The sequence below is a fragment of the Pantherophis guttatus genome, chromosome 3 (genome assembly GCF_059756535.1).
Source record: "Pantherophis guttatus breed Tessera chromosome 3, ASM5975653v1, whole genome shotgun sequence".
NCBI classification, from domain to species: domain Eukaryota; kingdom Metazoa; phylum Chordata; class Lepidosauria; order Squamata; family Colubridae; genus Pantherophis; species Pantherophis guttatus.
Genome location: NC_142065.1, coordinates 207,765,851 through 207,783,981, shown reverse-complemented (window position 1 = coordinate 207,783,981; position 18,131 = coordinate 207,765,851). Strand labels below are relative to the sequence as shown.

Below are 18,131 nucleotides of genomic sequence, written 5' to 3'. Positions count from 1 at the left end.
CTGATCAGTGTTAAAAGCAAACAAATGAGTCGGGTCGTAAGTGCGAGGACTGGTCGTAAGTGCGAGGACCTTCCAGAAATGACTCTGACCAGCTAGCCACGCCCACCTAGTCACATGACATCCAAGCCACACCCACAAAATAAGCCATGCCCACAGAACCGGTAGTAAAAAAATTTAGAACCCACCCCTGTCATAAACCCCTATCGAGTGGTGGGATTCCAGTAATTTAACAACTGGTTCTCTGCCCTAATGACCAGCTGGGTGGGCGTGGCCATGGTGGGTGTGGCCAGGGGGTGTGACAGGCAGCACTCGGTCTCCTGCACCCCCCTGGGGGTGAAAATAGGTCATGGGGGGCCGTACCGCACCTCCCTGCACCCCGTTTTGGGCCTAGGAGGCTTCCTTGCACTTACCTGGGAGCCAAAAGGGATGCGTGGGGACTCCTGGAAGAGGTAGGTCAGGGAGGGGTGGGGCCAGCCAGCAATTTAACTACCGATTCGCCCGAACCGACCTAAACTGGTTGAATCCCACCAGTGCCCCTATCAGGAAAGGCTCTGCCCTTGTAATGGCATAGGGCCTAGCTATCTTCGAGACCGCCTACTGCCACCGACGACCTCCCATCGACCCGTGCACTCCCACAGAGAGGGCCTCCTCGGGGTGCCATCAGCCAAACAATGCAGGCTGGTGACCCCCAGGGGGAGGGCCTTCTCTGTGGGGGCACCTACCCTCTGGAATCAGTTGCCCCCAGAGATAAGGAGAATCCATGACCTCAGTGCCTTCTGCCGAGCCCTTAAAACCTTCTTTTTCCAACAAGCCGGGCTGGCCTAATTCTTTTTAAGTGTTTTTAATTGTTTTGTTTATTGTTTTAATTAATGGGGCCAAATCTATATATATATTTAACTGTATTTTAATATTTGTATTTGATGTTTTTATTTGGCTGTTCACCGCCCTGAGTCCTCAGGGAGAAGGGCGGTATACAAATTCAAAATAAAATAAAAAAATAAAAATAAAATAAATGCCCCGTCAGACTGTAGAATGCCCATAGAGGGTTAATTTATCCTACCATTAAAAAATGGCAAAGTATCGTAAGATTTGATTGCTGTAGTTCAGGTAATGTTTTCTGCTCAGCTCTTCTTTTATTTCAAGTTGCTAAAACCTGATCCGATTTTATTCTTTGCCTCTGGCTGTTGCTGGTGGTACAGGCAAAAGTAGGTCAACGATAAATATGTTTATTCTGTCTAATATTTTTAGTGATACCGAGCAGTTAAATAGAATCCACCCACACTGATTTCTCAGGCCCTGCCATCTTCCTCACCGTGCTCTTACTTCCGCAGGTGAGGCCGTTCTTAAATATCATTTGTTTCCCATTCAAAACGTCTTATCGCAGAGCTGCAGAGTGGCATGCAGTAAAACTGAAGCGCTTTTCTAACCCCCAAAGAAGGACAGTAGGAACACAACGGGTCATATAATTAGGACTGAAAGCTGAAGGGAAATTTTCTGTCTGATTATTATGACTGCCACCGAGAGTTACTTGAAAGAGCTTCCAGTTCTACCGTTTAAAAGGCAAGATTAGGTGTACTTATTACTGGAAAGAGGAAATTATTGTTACCCAGGGAGAAGAAAGATTAGGGCTGAGAAATAGTCATAATTATATGCATATATACAGAAATAGGCTCCCGTTGAAACTTCTGTTGGTCTCAGATTCAATCGCTTTCTAGAATTGACTGAAAATGGCATTTTTCAATGTGGGGATCGGCACTAGATGCTGTTCGGGCTTTAAGATACTGTATTTTTGAAATTTTGTTATTGCATATTGTCTTGTTATAGGCTAAGAGTTGTGAAGAGTCTCTGCATAATTGTGGTAGAATGTAAATATGTGTGAGAGAGAGAGGAGAGAGAGAGAGAGGTGAAGGTATTAAGAAGATAGATAGAAGAGGGTATCAAGAAGGGAGAAAAATAGATAGATAGATAGATAGATAGATAGATAGATAGATAGATAGATAGATAGATAGATAGATAGATAGATATACTGTAGATAGATAGATGATAGATGAGAGAGAGAGAGAGAGAGAGAGAGAGAGAGAGAGAGAGAGAGAGAGACCGTGTTTCCCCGAAAATAAGACCCTGTCTTATATTTTTTTGAACCCTGAAATAAGCACTTGGCCTTATTTTCAGGGAGGTCTTATTATTTTGGGGTGCCTGGAGCAAGACGGGGCTCCTATTGCCGTCTTACCTGATTTCCAGCTCTGCATTTAAATATTTTCGGGGAGGGCTGTAAAGCACTGTGAAACGGTATATAAGTCTAAATGCTATGGCTATTGCCATTGTTCTCACTGTTACGATAGGAAGTTTCTCCTTAATTCCAGGTTGCTTCTCTCCCTGCTTAGTTTTCTTCCATTCTTGCCTTCTGCTGCTTTGGAAAATAAGTCGACTCCCTCTTCTTTGTGGCAGCCCCTCAAATACTGGAATACTGCTATCATGTCACCCCTAGTTCTTATTTTGTCTAGACTAGACATACCCAACTCCTGCAACTTTTAAATCATCTTAGTTGCTTTTCTCTGCAGTTTTTCCAAAGTACAGATACAGATTAACAGAGTTGGAAGGAACCTTGTAGGTCATCCAACCCCCCCCCCCAACCCCCCACCACCCAAGCAGACCCTACATCATTTTCGACACTTGGCAGTCCAGCTTCTCCTTGAAAGCTTTCAGTGATGAAGTCTCAACATCTTTTTTTGTAACATGGTGACCAAAACAGGATGCATTATTCCAGCTGTGGCCTTAATAAGGTTTTATAAAGCAGTACTAATACTCCACGTGATTTTGATTCTATGCCTCTGTTGATACAACCAAGGATTGTATTACCTTTTTGACTGTTGCCACACACTGATGGTGCTCCAAAGCACCTGAGGGTAGGACAAGAAGCAATGGGTGGAAACTAATCAAGGAGAGAAGCTGAATTTTGCTCTCCATTGCGGATGCCAGATCGGCCCCCCGCAAACTCTCGTCTCTCGAGGAGCCCAACCAAAGTTTCCCGCACCACTTCAGGGAGCGCTCCTCGAGAGACAAGAGCTTGCAGGGGGCCGATCTGGCATCCACAATGGAGAGCAAAATCCGGCTGCTCCCCGAACCAGACGCTGTTTACCGCTCCAAGTCCCAAGTGGCAAGAAACGAGGGCTGTTTGCACCGCAAATATACCAAGATGGAATCCTGATGCCGCACTCACAGCAGAGAGAAAAAGCTGGATTTTGCTCTTCGTTGCAGACACCAGATCAGCCCCTGCAAGCTCTTGTCTCTCGAGGAGCCCGAACAAAGTTTTGTTGTGGCCCCGCCCTCTGAGCCTATCTCATCGGAGGAAGAAAGCTCCGAACATGAGGAAGAGGAGTCAGCCAGGCCTCCCTCTCCAGGCCCCTCCCCTCTGGCACTGTCTCAGGTGCCAGCCGAGGGAGAGGAGATTGACCAGGAGCCAGGTGTCTCAGATGAGAGCGAAGGAGAGCCGTCATTCCTGGATGCACGCCAACGAAGGCGTGATAAACGGTTGCAGCAGTTAAGGAGGCGTGCTAGGGATTAGAACTGAGTCACTGGACCACACCCCAGAGACTATATAAGAGAGGGTGGTGGCTGGTAAAACTCCGTGACGAACAAAAACTAACTCTGGCTAGTCACTTGAACAACGTCTGAAGCTGCCGAAAGGGATATTGTTTTGCTGGACTATTTGCAATGCGTATGTAATTTTCTGTTATCTGTTGCAGTAAAAGCTCTTGGCAGACGGTGATTATATTGCTGCCAAGTTTGAGATAACGACCTGTGTGCGTGCCAGGTACTTTCTTAACCCTCGGCTGGCTGTGTTTGTGTGTGTGTGTGGACGGGGACAGATCAAGTTTCCAGCGCTGCTTCAGGGAGCGCTCCTCGAGAGATGAGAGTTTGCAGGGGGCCAATCTGGCATCCGCAATGGAGAGCAAAATCCAGCTGCTCCCCGGACCAGTCACCATTTACCGCTCCAAGTCCCAAGCGGCAGGAGACGAGGGCTGCCTTGCACCACTGGTTGGTGCAAATATACCAAGGCGGAATGCTGTTGCCATGCAAATGAAAGTAGTGCTTCGCTCCTGCAGCTTCCAGCCATTTCTTCCCGCTTGTGCCACCTCCTCCCCCACCGCCACAACAGCACCATTCATTCCGGATGGCGAGGGCTGCGCTCCTTTTTCCGTATTGCACCACCTGCAAAAATACGAAAATTTCTCCGCAGACCACCAAAACTTTCTCGCGGACCATCGGTGACCACTGCTCTACACAGTTACTGTTTGTAATTGTGACATAGTTACTTGGCGGTGGGGACTGTTGTTTTGATTCTCTTTCAAAGCATGTGGAAGAAATGCATAAGTCTCTGTTGACCTCCACCCTTACCGTGTGGAGCTAATGAAGTCCTTTTTCTTCCTCCCAGTCGTCATCTGCCTGCATTCAAATGATGGTCCCTGTTCCAGACATGGTTATTGTAGACGAGCAGCTGTGAAGCCCTGTTGTGATTCAGAATATCAAAGTGTTTAGGAAGATTGTCGAATTTGCATGTTTATGAAGTCTACAGAAAAGAATATAATTTAATTGATGATGTTCGCTTTGCTGGAGCCTGGTTTCTGTGGTGCTCCATATAGGAAATAAATTGCCTGAGAGAGACACTGAATCTTATTAGGATCATGATCAAGTACTCAGGAAACAGGCGAGATAAAAGTCTTGTAGCCATAAGGCTGATAAATGTCAAAGGAGAGTTTTTAAAACTAAACTAAACTAAACTAAACTAAACTAAACTAAACTAAACTAAACTAAACTAAACTAAACTAAACTAAACTAAACTAAACTAAACTAATCTCGCCTCTTTCCTGTGTACTTAATCATGATCCTAATAAGATTCAGTGTCTCAGGCAATTTATTTGCTATATGGAGCACCACAGAAACTAAACTAAACTGTAAGGCAAGAAGATTTTTAATATAATGAAGAAAAAAAGAAACTTCTAGGAAGAGTTTTCATTGGCAGAACCAGAAGCAATACATGGAAATTAATCAAGGAGACATCTAAGCTAAAAATAAGGAGAAATTTCCTGACAGTTAGAATCATTAATCAGTGGTGTTAGGATATGGTTTGAGCCTAACTATGTTGTCCAGGCAATATAAGTGTACTGTAACTTTAATCTGTAAATGTATTATGTGACTTTAATGCTGAGTCATGCTGTAATTACATAATTACTGGTTGTGAGAATATTTAAGCAAGGTACTGTAACGTATTCAGTCTGCTGTTGATGATGAAGCTGCTATGATATGCTGCCATTGTGTATGAAGATGATTGATGATGAAGCTGATATGATAAGCTACCATTGAGAGGAGTTGCTATCTGCTAATCATTGTTTGATGGATCTGCAACCATCGTGGCTTGTGAACCAGAGTGAGTTTGTTATTCTAACCAACTACTGTTTGTTGAGTAAGAAGATTCTGTAACTACTGGACTGATTTACTGGCAAAGACTTGGAACGTTTCCTTGTGCATACACTCTGTGGTTGGTAACACAACAACAATATCCTTAACAAGTGGAAAGACTTATCTCCAGAAGATGTGGGTGCTCCAACATTCTAGTTTTTAAAGAAGAGATTGGACAATAATTTGTCCGAAATTGTATAGCCGTGATGGCGAACCTATGGCACGCGTGCCGGAAGTGGCATACAGAGCCATCTCTCTGGGCATGCAAGCCATTGCCCATTGCTTTTCCGGATTCCGGTGTGCCAGCTAGCTGGTTTCCATGTGCGTATGCCCACCAGGCAGCTGCTCTTCTGGTTTCCAGCATGCACATGTGCACCAGCTAGCTGGTCTTCATGCACGCATGAACACCAGAAATCAGGTGGCCGGTGCGCATGCGTGCACCAGAAACCAGAAGACCAGCCGCCCAGCATGCACATGCGCACCAGGAAGCTGCTCTTCCTGTTTTCTGCACAGATGCGCATGTGCGTTTCAGCACTCAGTGCCGAAAAGGTTCACCAACACTGTTGTATAGGGTTTCTAGAGTTGGACTAGAAGACCTCCAAGGTCCATTCCAACTCTGTTATTCTTTTATTCTATGGTTTGGCTTGAGGATATGAGATAATTAATTTAATGGATGAATATTCCTTTCTCTTTTCACATTCCATGAAGTAATACATAAGTAATAATAATTAAATAAGGATAATATTTGCGCAAAGATGGAAAGCAGAGAAAAGCCCTACAGAGGTAGAAGTAATTAAGAAAATATTGGACTGTGCAGAAATGAATAGATTGACTTTGACAATTAAAGAAAGAGAGGAGTCGGAATACTTTAAGATATGGGGGCAATTTTATCATTGGTTAGGGAAGATATATATATAAAGGGCAATGCTGTAATGAAATGAGCAAAGAAGAAAGAGGAGAAAGAAGATAGATAAATATATTAATAGAAAAGTAGAAATGTGGGAGAAATGTTATAATAATTGAAATGATAATAGTAAGATATGACAAATATTGGAGGAGTAAGAAGAAGATACAAAAGATGTACTCAGATGGTACACTGAATGATTGATTATGTATTGTATGCTTGTTTGTCTATAAAATATTTTTTTTAAAAAAAGAAGTAATAAATAAATGCAACACATCAATTAAAAAACACCAAGACTTCTCCCCATATCAAAAACCTTTTCCCTGGATACAGAAGAAATATATCTTAACATCTAGTTGACCTACATGTCAAGGAAATCAGGGGATTCAGGCAATTCCAAATGAGTATAATGATTTATTGCAAGCTTAAGCTCTGTACAAGAATCTGACCAACTAATGCTCAAGGGAAATGAGCGGGAGATAAGAATGGCATTCAAGGTGGACTGGACTTAGATCTTTTGTGAGTGTGTGAGACTCATGACTTATGATGCATTTGACCCCACCCTCAAACTCAGCCTGGGCATCTCCTACAGCAGGGGTCTCCAACCTTGGCAACTTTAAGTCTGGTGGACTTCAACTCCCAGAATTCTCCATCCAGCTGGGGAATTCTGGGAGTTGAAGTCCTCCAGGCTTAAAGTTGTCAAGGTTGGAGAGCCCTGTCCTACACTACATATGTGATATAGGACCGTTCATTTTGTCTCATTTCCATATTCATTTCTCTTCCACCCAAATGTTCAGTGTGGCAATCCGTCTATCCAATAGATAAATTGTTCAATTGAATATCAGATTGATTTAAATGCCTCCTAGTGGAGTGCATAATTTGACTCTTTTTGCAGAGTGTGAAAAGGCCTTGTTTGTGAATTGAATCCATCTTCTAAACCAGACAGCCTCTGATTCTCAATTTTTAGCCATCTAATTTGAACATTCAAGTACTGACCCTGTCAATGCTGGGGCCACCAAAGGGAGCATTGGATTAAATTGTTCATCGCTGCATTGTTCTTTCATAAATAGTTGCAGTAATATTTTCATTTTGTGGTATGCTAGCAGGTAGTTAGCAGGTTAATAAAGATCACTAAACATATTTAGGGTAGACTCCACGCATCTTCATAATATTACTGAGTTTCATATCAATGCACCAATGGATCTAATCCAGTTTATACAACATTGGGGTTAAGATGAGTTCTAACTAAAATGTCCAAAGTTGTATTGTGTGCCTTTGTACGGAAATTGGCCATGATGTATTTTGTCTTGCTTGGAGGGCAGAAAAGATATATTCATAAATGCAGCACTAATATTTCATTTTGCTTCAGGTGGAATATATTGTGGATATAATGTATCTCCATGGGGAAACGTCGGTTTTAGCTTCTAGCGCAGTTAAAACAAATTGCTGGAATTAAAGATCCTTTTTTTGTGTGTGTATTTCCCCAGAATGACTGACCTGCCCCATGGCCTGGCCACAGTGGACCAATAAGGATGGATTATCCATAACCTCCTTTGAGTGGTGGCCAATTCCACCCAGCACAGAGAAGAATGGGGATAGAATTTGATCAGGAAAAGTCCCATCATCTCCAAGGTCTCAGCATGGTTAAGGAACCGAATTTATTTTATTTTTATTTATTTCATTTATTTATTTTGTCAAGCATGTATTTTATGACAGATACAAGTGTAAACATAATTATAAATACATGAAAAGGATACGAATAAAAGGAAACATTAGGACAGAGATGGTAGGCGTGCTGGTGCGCGTATGCATGCCCCTTAAAGACCTCTTAGGAATGGGGTGAGTAGACAGTCTAAGGTTAAAGTTTTGGGGGTTTGGGGAAGAAACCACAGAGTCAGGTAGTGCATTCCAGGCATTGACAACTCTGTTATTGAAGTCGTATTTTCTGCAGTCTAGTTTGGATCAGTTTACCATGAGTTTGTATCTATTGTGTGCTCTTGCATTGTTTAGTTGAAGCTGAAGTATTCATTGACAGGTAGGACATTGTAGGAGATGATTTTATGTACTATGCTTAGGTCAGACCAAAGACGGCGAAGTTCTAAGTTGTCTAAACCCAAAATTTTGAGTCTGGTGGCATAAGGTATTTTCTTGCGAGCAGAGGAGTGGAGGACTCTTCTTGTGAAATATCTCTGGACTCGTTCGATTGTATTAATGTCCGATATGCAGTGCGAGTTCCAGACAGATGAGCTGTATTCAAGAATTGGTCTGGCAAAAGTTTTGTATGCCCTAGTTTGCAGTTCAATATTACCGGAGAAGAAACTACGCAAGATTAGGTTAACAACTCTTAATGCCTTTTTAGTAATGCTGTTAAAATGAGCTCTGGCACTTAGATCATTTGAGATGAGTACTCCAAGGTCTTTGACAGAGTGAGGGTCGTCTGTTAGGTCACATCCGTCCAGCTTGTATTTTGCGTTCTGATTTTTTTGCCAATGTGTAAGACAGAGCATTTGTTGGTTGAGGTTTGGAGTTGCCAATTGTTTGACCATTCTGACACATAGTCGAGGTCTTTAGTAGAATAGCAGCATTGTCAGTGGTGTTGAATATTTGTGTTGAATAGCAGTGTTGAATAGAATGAAGGAAGAGACAAGAAGTGGAATTCTTGCTAAAGAAATGCACAAGAAATAAGTTCAGTTTTGGCAAAATAATAGAATTCTAATATTTTGCCAAATATCAAGTGTGATTGGACACACAAGGAATTTGTCTTTGGTGCATATGCTCTCAGTGTACATAAAGAAAAATAAAATATATTCAACAAGAATCATAAGATACAACACTTAGTGATAGTCATGGGATACTAATAAGCAATCAAATCGTATTAGGAAACAAATAAAAAATAAAAATAAAAAATATAAGTCGTAAAGATACAAGCAACATGGGTATAGCCATAAGTGGGAAGAGCTAGATACTAGTAAGGATGAGAACAAGAATAGTAATACAGTCTTAGTAGTTAATTTGATAGTGTTGAGGGAATTAGATGTTTAGCAGAGTGATGGAATTTGGGAAAAAATTGTCCTTGTGTCATTTTAAGTCTTGAGATATGATAGAACCTAGAAACTTGAAGAACTCTACTGCTGATACTTTGTTGTCTAGTATTGTAAGAAGTGGTAGTATAGGAAAGTTTCTCCTAAAATCTACCACCATTTCTACAGTTTTGAGTATATTTAGTTCAAGATTGTTCTGGTTGCACCACAAGGCTAGTAGTTCAACCTCCTATCTGTATGCAGATTCATAATACAGCTAGTTTTCAATTTGCAACCATTCATTGGACAGATGTTCAAAGTTACAATGGTGCTGAAAAAAAAAGGGCTTGCAACCGAAGAACGCCGACTGAAGCAATTTGCAGGGAACAAGTCCGTTCACATACCTTCGTGTCTTGTCTTGCTTATCTTATCAGCTTCCTGCAAATTGCTTCTGGGCATTCTGCCAACCATAGTAAGCTTTCAGTATTATTCTTTGAATTCTTGGTGGCTGTTAATGCAGTTAATTAACAGCCATTGTTGTAAAAAACTGGTTTATTTAGTAAACTAAGATTTGAACGGACTTTGTGTGTGCTGCGTTCTTTGGGGTCCATAGCTGGGGCAGAACAATTCTACGCCATTTCTGACAGATGGCAGTCCAATCTCTTCTTGAAAACTTCCAGTGATGAAGCTCCCACAACTTCCGAAGGCAAAGCTGTTCTTGTTCCAGTTGTTAAGTGAACCATTGCAGTTCTTCAGTTAGTAACACGGTTGTTAAATGAATCTAGTTTTCCCATTACCTTTGCTTGTCAGAAGGTCGCAAGACTCTGCAGCCATCATAAATATGAGTCAGTTGCCAACTATCTGAATTTTGATTACGTGATTATGGGGATGCTTCATTGGTCTTAAATGTGAAAAATAGTCCTAAGTGCCATTTTTTTTTCAGTGACATTGTAACTTTGAACTGTCACTAAACGAAGTGTTGTAAGTCGAGGACTACTTGCATTGGGAATATTAGGAAAGAAACATCATTGAGTCTTGACTAGGTGGCTCAGTGGCTAAGACACTGAGCTTGTCGATCAGAAAGGTCGGCAGTTTGGCGGTTCGACTCCCTAGTACGGGTCTCCGGCGTGACCAGGGGGGTGGACTAGATGACCTCCAAGGTCCCTTCCAACTCTGTTACTGTTAGACAATATGACTCCTGATAATGCTATTGCTAGGTATAATTTTGGTTTTCTTGGCCATCATTTACGGTAGAATGAATTTGTCATTCTCCAGGATTTTTTTTTTTCACCTTTTACTTCTAGGGTACATGACCTGATATTTGCATCCAAGCAATAACCAGATTTGACCCTGCTTGGCTTCCAAACACCGACAAGATTTGGCAAGTTCTACCACCTGCTAAGACAAAGTTGAAAAATAAAACTGCCCGTATTGAAATATACGGTGCAATGAGACTTAAATTATTATGCACAATGTGGATTGTCGTATCCACAGAGCTGGAAAAAGTACAGAAAATGACAATTGAAATTATCAGGAGGGTTGGCAAACCCCATTATGAGGGACATTTACAACTTGTGGGCTATTAACGGGAACATGACAAAGGTATATAAAATTACGTTCAGCCGAGAGAAAATGAACCGGGAATAAAATTTTCTACCACCCTCATATTATTAGAACCTGGAGTTATCCAATTTACTTGATAAATTTAGGAGATTCAGGAGAAATAAAAAGAAATATTTATTCCCATAGTACCTAGTTAAGCTATACAATTCACTATCATCAGATGCGGCGGTGACAAACAATTTTAATGGTTACGTAGAAATTCACAGTGGAAGAAGCTATCAACGTTATTATGTTAGCCATGATAGCCATATATTACCTCTTGTAATGGAGGTTGTGTACTTCTTAATACTAGGTGCTGGGGAATACGTGTAGGAGAGAGTTATCGCTTTCATTTTCTACTTTGGACTTTGGTTTCGAATCCATCATGGCGGGAAACAGGATCTGAAATACAGCAGCTTGTGGCCTGATCCATGAGGGCCCTTATTATTCATTTTGATTTTTATGTACTTGAGTTCTGTCCCACATTCTCTCCAAGAGAGATGCCCCTTCATTTTATCTTCACAAGAGAGTTCTGAGGTATGTAGAGATTAGAGAGAAAGAGAGGAGCTGGCCAGTGGTGAAATTCAATTTATTTTACTACCGTTTCTGTGAGCGTGGCTTGGTGGGCGTGGTGTGGTGTGGCTTGGTGGGCGTGGCAGGGGAAGGATACTGCAAAATCTCCATTTCCACCCTACTCCAGGGGAAGGATACCGCAAAATCCCCATTCCCTCCACACTCTGGAGCCAGCCAGAGGTGGCATTTGCCGGTTCTCCGAACTACTTAAAATTTCCGCTACCGGTTCTCCAGAACCTGTCAGAACCTGCTGGATTTCATCCCTGGAGCTGGCCCCAAATCATGCAGTGAGTTTTTTTTGGTCCATGAGCAAGTTTCAAACTGAAGATTCCCAGGACTCACCCAACACTTACATCAATATTCCAAAATTAGGGGACAGCCTAATTCTTCAGGCTCAAAAGTTTTCTCCAAATGCATCTGTTTATGTGTCTTAACCTTTTATTTACAATACTGTATTGTCATCTATTAATAGCAACCTTTGGGAAGAGAGAGAGAGGGGGGGGAAGGAGGAAGGAAGGAAGGAAGGAAGGAAGGAAGGAAGGAAGGAAGGAAGGAAGGAAGGAAGGAAGGGGAAAAGAGAAGGAAAGGAGAGAGGAGGGAAGAGAAGGGAGGGAGAAAAAAAGAACAAAATGGGGAGAGAGGGAAGGAAGGGAGGGAGGGAGGGAGGGAGGGAGGAAGGAAGGAAGGAAGGAAGGAAGGAAGGAAGGAAGGAAGGAAGACGTAAATATTTTTCCTCTCTTTTGAAATCTTTTCTAAAAAATATTCCTGTTAATTTAAACAAAAATTGGAAGGCAGAAAGTTCAGAGAAACCATAAAATTATCCCTAAATCCATTTTTAGTCAAAAACAGCATCATTAAGACCAACAGACAAAAAAAAAAAAAAAAAAGAATGAGTAATGTTCAAGATCTATAAGATAGAGAAATATTTTTGAAATTTAAATGATGGGAAGGAAAATGATTTCTCTGGACTCTTGTCTGTTGAAAGGAGAAATAGTTCACCTAAAAAAAGAAAAGAAAAGACCAACATTTTTTTTTTTTAAAAAAACATCCTTTGTGGTAAATTTCCTCTGCCTCACTAAGTCAGATAGGCCTGTCTTTCACTGCCAAGCATCTAATCTCTAATAATAATAATAATAATAATAATAATAATAATAATAATAATAATAATAATAATAATAATAATAATAATAATAATAATAATAATAATAATAATAATAACAACTTTATTGCCATTGTCCACAGTATACCCATACAACAAAATTCACTATCCGTGGCTGTAAAGCACTAAAAGTCATCCAAGAAAATTAGGCCAATTAAAGCAGCTTAGGTTTAAACATTTTACACACTGGGCTGGAACAATTGTTAAAAACAATGCAAGGTGCCAGATGATGTCTAAAATGGATGTAACCAGTGGTTCCAGTGGTGGGATTCAAATAATTTAACAACCGATTCTCTGCCCTAACGACTGGCTGGGTGGGCATGGCCATGATGGGTGTGGCCAGGGGGTGTGACAGGCAGCACTCGGCCTCCTGCACCCCCCTGGGCGCGAAAACAGGCTGCAGGGGGGCGCCTCATTCCCCAGTGCCCCATTTGAGGCCTAGTAGGCCTCCCTGCAGCCTCTTGAGAGCAAAAACAGGGTGCAGAGGGACTCCTGGAAGGGGTGGGGAGGGGAGGGGCCAGCCAGCAATTTAACAACTGATTTGCCTGAACCGGCCCAAACCGGCTGAATCCTACCACTGAGTGGTTCTGAATCTTTTCTTCACCACAAACTCCCTTTAAATCAGTGGTGAAATGTAAAATTTGTTACTACCGGTTCTGTGGGCGTGGCTTGGTGTGTATGGGGGAGTAATGTGACTGAGTGGGTATGGTCAACTTTTTTTTTTTTACTTTTAAAACCATTTTTTCTACATTTTTTTTTTACTTTTAAAACCATTTTTTCTACATTTTTTTTTTACTTTTAAAACCATTTTTTCAGCTGAAGAGGTTGTAAAAAATGCTTTTAAAAGCCTCTAATGATCAGGCAACTCAGCTGGGATCGTCAGAGGCTTTTAAAGGCATTTTTTTTTTCCTACAAGCTCTTTGGCCGAAGAGGTTGTTAAAAAAATGCTTTTAAAAGCCTCTGATGATCCCAGCTGAGCCGTGGGATCATCAAAGGCTTTTTTTTTTTTTTTTACTTTTAAAAGCATTTTTTCAGCCGAAGAGGTTGTAGAAAAAATGCTTTTAAAAATAATTAAAAAAGCCTCTGATAATTGTGCAGCTCAGCTGGGCATTGTGGGGGGGCAGGGATTTTTGCTACTGGTTCTCCGAATCACCCATTGCCATCGCTACCAGATCGGGCAATTCGGACTGAACTGGGAGCATTTCACCCCTGCTGTAAATATATTTTAAGGCCAGGGACCCCGTAGTCTTAACTCAAGATTTAAATCATAAACATTTTTTCAAGCCTTCATGGACCTCCTGTGCTGACATTGCTCCCCCCTGGGGTCCACGGACCACAGGTTGAGAACCACTGGATGTAACCACGAACCATTTATTTTGTCATCATCAAACCATGAAAGAAATCAAAGTATGTTAAATCAGTGATGGCCAGTCTTACCGAGATCTCTTTGGCTATATTTATTGCCCTGTAAAACTATTTTCTTGCATTATAGGCTATAAAAAATTATGCATGTCAGAAATTGTGTATGTTTGTAGACTGGTAGTTTCTAGTTTTCCCTCAGAGCTGTCTTGAGGCCATTTGATATTAAGGCAGCATATATAAATATATCTTCTGCAAATGAATGAATAAATATATTGTTTTCCCAAATGTGTTATAAGTCATCTCCCATGTATAGGAGGCTGCCATCCTGAGGCTTGGGAAACAGAGATATGGCTCTCCATCTTCATATTAATGAACAGATTAACAGAGTTGGAAGGGACCTTGTAGGTCATCTAGTCCAACCCCCACCCAAGCAGGAGACCCTACACCACTTCTAACAGAGGCCAGGTTAGTCTCTTTTTGAAAGCCTCCAGTGATGAAGCTCCCACAACTTCTGAAGGTAACTTCTGTTCCATTGGTTGATTGTTCTCACTGTCAGAAAATTTCTCCTTATTTCCAGGTTGAATCTCCCCTCAATCAGTTTCCATCCATTATTCCTTGTCTGGCCTTTGGGTGCTTTGGAAAATAGGTTTTTCCAAACTACTTCTGTCAGCACTCCAAGCTATATTCACTCCAGTGCTGACATAAGAAAGAGAAGAGGACGCTTGACTCTTCACCTACTTATTTTCCCTGAAGATATTATCCCCTAGGTCTAGGAGATGGGATGGGAGGGGGGACATTCCTGTGAGCTGAAGTAGTAGATATGGGGAGAGTGACTTGGAAGATGGCCAATGAGACGCAGAGAATTGGGGAACGGAAAGGGAGGGTTTGGGGTCAGAAGGTCAGTGCTGACTACAATGGAGTCGGGGACAGATTGTTGTGCTCAATAAATGAAAGATTTCATCAAAGACTATTTGTTTGGAAATGCAATTTATTTGAGACGACATCGTAACCTGACAACTTCCTTTCCAACCACAGAAATGACTGAGATGAAAAAAGTGTTTTGTCCATTTTAGTGTAAGCTTTTAACTACTTTATGCTACACAAATGGACAGGCAGAGAAGAGCAACCAGGATGATTAGGGGACTGGAGGCTAAAACATATGAAGAACGGTTGCAGGAACTAGGCATGGCTAGTCTAGTGAAGAGAAGGACCAGGCGAGACATGATAGCTGTCTTCCAATATTTGAGGGACTGCCACAGAGATGAGGGGGACAAGCTATTTTATATCAGTGGAACGACTTGCCTCCAGAAGTTCTGAGTGCTCCAACACTGAAGGTTTTTAAGAAGAGATTGGACAACCATTTGTCTGAAATGATACAGGGTTTCCTGCTTGACCAGGGGAGTTGGACGAGAAGACCTCGAAAGTCCCTTCCATCTCTGTTATTCTGTTATTCTGAATATTTGTACAGACATGCATTGAAAGGAGATTTGTCATTTATTTATTTTTGCCAAATTGCATGAAGCAAATCAAAGAACACCTGTATGAAGGAAGGACAAGAGACTTAGCAAACAGAATGTTGATAAATTTGCCATTTCCTGGTCCTCTGGAAAGGTTGACTGAGTTCTCACCCCTTTCCTTTTGACCCATCTCACACATCGTCTGGGACACACAACAGGCTATTAACGCAAAGAAGGGTATTTCCAATCTGTCTGCAGGGGGAAAAAAGAACACGGTATAGGTAATTAAATGAAATGTACATTCAAATGGTTTCTCGTCAGCTGTTGGGCTGACATCTGCATAAACAGAGGGATAGAATCAAGATCATGTAAAGTGTTAATACCACTTTACAATGCCTTAGTAAGGCCACACTTGGAATATTGCATCCAGTTTTGGTCGCCATGATGTAAAAAAGATGTGGAGACTCTAGAAAGAGTGCCGAGAAGAGCGACAAAGATGATTAGGGGACTGGAGGCCAAAACATATGAAGAACGGTTGCAGGAACTGGGTATGTCTAGTTTAATGAAAAGAAGGACTAGGGGAGACATGATAGCAGTGTTCCAGTATCTCAGGGGTTGCCACAAAGGAGAGGAAGGCAAACTATTCTTCAAAGCACCTGAAGACAGGACAAGAAACAATGGATGGAAACTAATCAGGGAGAAAAGCAATGTAGAACCAAGGAGACAGAACAATTAACCAGTGGAACAACTTGCCTCCAAAAGTTGTAAATGCTCCAACACTGGAAGCTTTTAAGAAGAGATTGGATAACCATTTGTCTGAAGTGGTGTAGGGTTTGCTGCCTAAACAGGGGGTTGGACTAGAAGACCTCTAAGGACCCTTCCAACTCTGTTATTCTATTCTATCTCCTTTCGGAGTGATGTTGTATTTATAAGGCATTGGACCTTGAGCAAAAATGAATGGGCAATGATAGATTTTGTTCTGAATACGTTTCCTGTGCTTTTCAAGGGAGACAGAAATCGATCACACTTTAAATAGATGTTTTCCATATGTCTTGGGTGCAAGGGTGTTACTTGTACATGCGGCTGGAAGAGAAGCTGCTGCATAAAACATAGGAGGCACGGCCGTCTTTTAATGGGCTCTTTAATCTGTGGAGTTTAGGCATTATTTGGGATGAAGGGATTCTAAGAAATGAACATCTGGTATTAATAACTTCTGAACATGAAAAACTATAATGAAAGCCGAACCCATTGTCGCTGGCAGATGTGTTGCCGCTAAATAAGAAAGCAAGGAAGAGAGATCTCACAATAATGCCAGCTCGATTAATCCCCAGCAAAACAGAATTTGATTTTCATTCAGCTTGCATAATGCATTGATTCGTAACAATGGGTTGCCTTGTGCGATGTCTTTTCATATTTAGCTGCATTTTGGTAATGAATAGTCACATACAAACAGGCTCCCCCATTTTTCCCTTTTTCCTGCCTTGGCTTTCAAATTAATTGCCACTTTATTTTGACTGCCAGAGCAGCTCTCCTCTCAATGGCCAATATCATTTTGGCACCTAATGATTTACTGACAAAAGACAGTAGGAGCTGCGAAAATATTTGCAGTTTGTTTTTGTGATTCTTTTGTTCCAAAGGCAAGGATCCTAAGGCATTCGTGCCAAGTTGTCTCTGTGGAATTTGCTGAACTATAAATCCCAGAAGCAGTAATAGTAACAGAGTTGGAAGGAATCTTGGAGGTCATCTAGTCCAACCCCCTGCTCAAACGACCAGCTGTTTGCAAGGAATATAAATCTTTCCATTCCCCAGCATCCAGTCAGAGCTGAAGAAGCTTCTTGGATGAGAAGCGAAACATCTTCAAAGGAAAAACAAGAAAGTTCAGTTGCCTCCTGAAAAAGCATCTTTGGGATCTATATCTATATCTATATCTATATCTATATCTATATCTATATCTATATCTATATCTATATCTATATCTATATCTATATATGCCGCCCTTCTCATATATATATGCCATATATATGCCATATATATATGCCGCCCTTCTCCGGAGACTCAGGGTGGCTTACAATGCGTTAAGCAATAGCCTTCATTCTTTTGTATGTTTTATACAAAGTCATCTTATTGCCCCCACAATCTGGGTCCTCATTTTACCTACCTTTGAAAGGATGGAAGGCTGAGTCAACCTTGAGCCTTGGCGAGATTTGAACTTGCAGTAATTGCAAGCAGCAGATGTTAATAACAGTTCTTTAGTCCACTGTACTATCAGGCTCTAGGTGGATATCTAAGATATCCACCTTAGAGTTGCTGAGGTTGAGAAACAATGATCTAGACATTAAGTTGTGTACTTGCAATGAATTCATTAACCAAAGGCTCATCTTTCCACACTGGAAAAGACCCTGATGTTGGGAAAGATAGAAGGCCAAAGGAGAAGGGGGTGGCAGAGGATGAGACGGTTAGATAGTGTATTTGATGCAACGAACATGAATTTGGGCAAATTATGGAGCAGGGAGTTGGACTAGATGACCTCCAAGGTCCCTTCCAACTCTATTACTGCTACATAGGAGGACATGGGGGCCTGACATTCTATGGTC

The 18,131-nt window shown here is 41.5% G+C and overlaps 1 long non-coding RNA gene across 1 annotated transcript; it reads left to right on the top strand.

Moving 5' to 3' along the window:
* The first annotated feature begins 349 nt into the window (after window positions 1–349).
* Window positions 350–10,821, top strand: LOC148114967 (uncharacterized). Its single transcript, XR_015733455.1, has 3 exons — window positions 350–449; window positions 7,852–7,996; window positions 10,689–10,821. It is a non-coding gene; the product is annotated as an uncharacterized LOC148114967 (long non-coding RNA).
* Window positions 10,822–18,131: the final 7,310 nt, after the last annotated feature.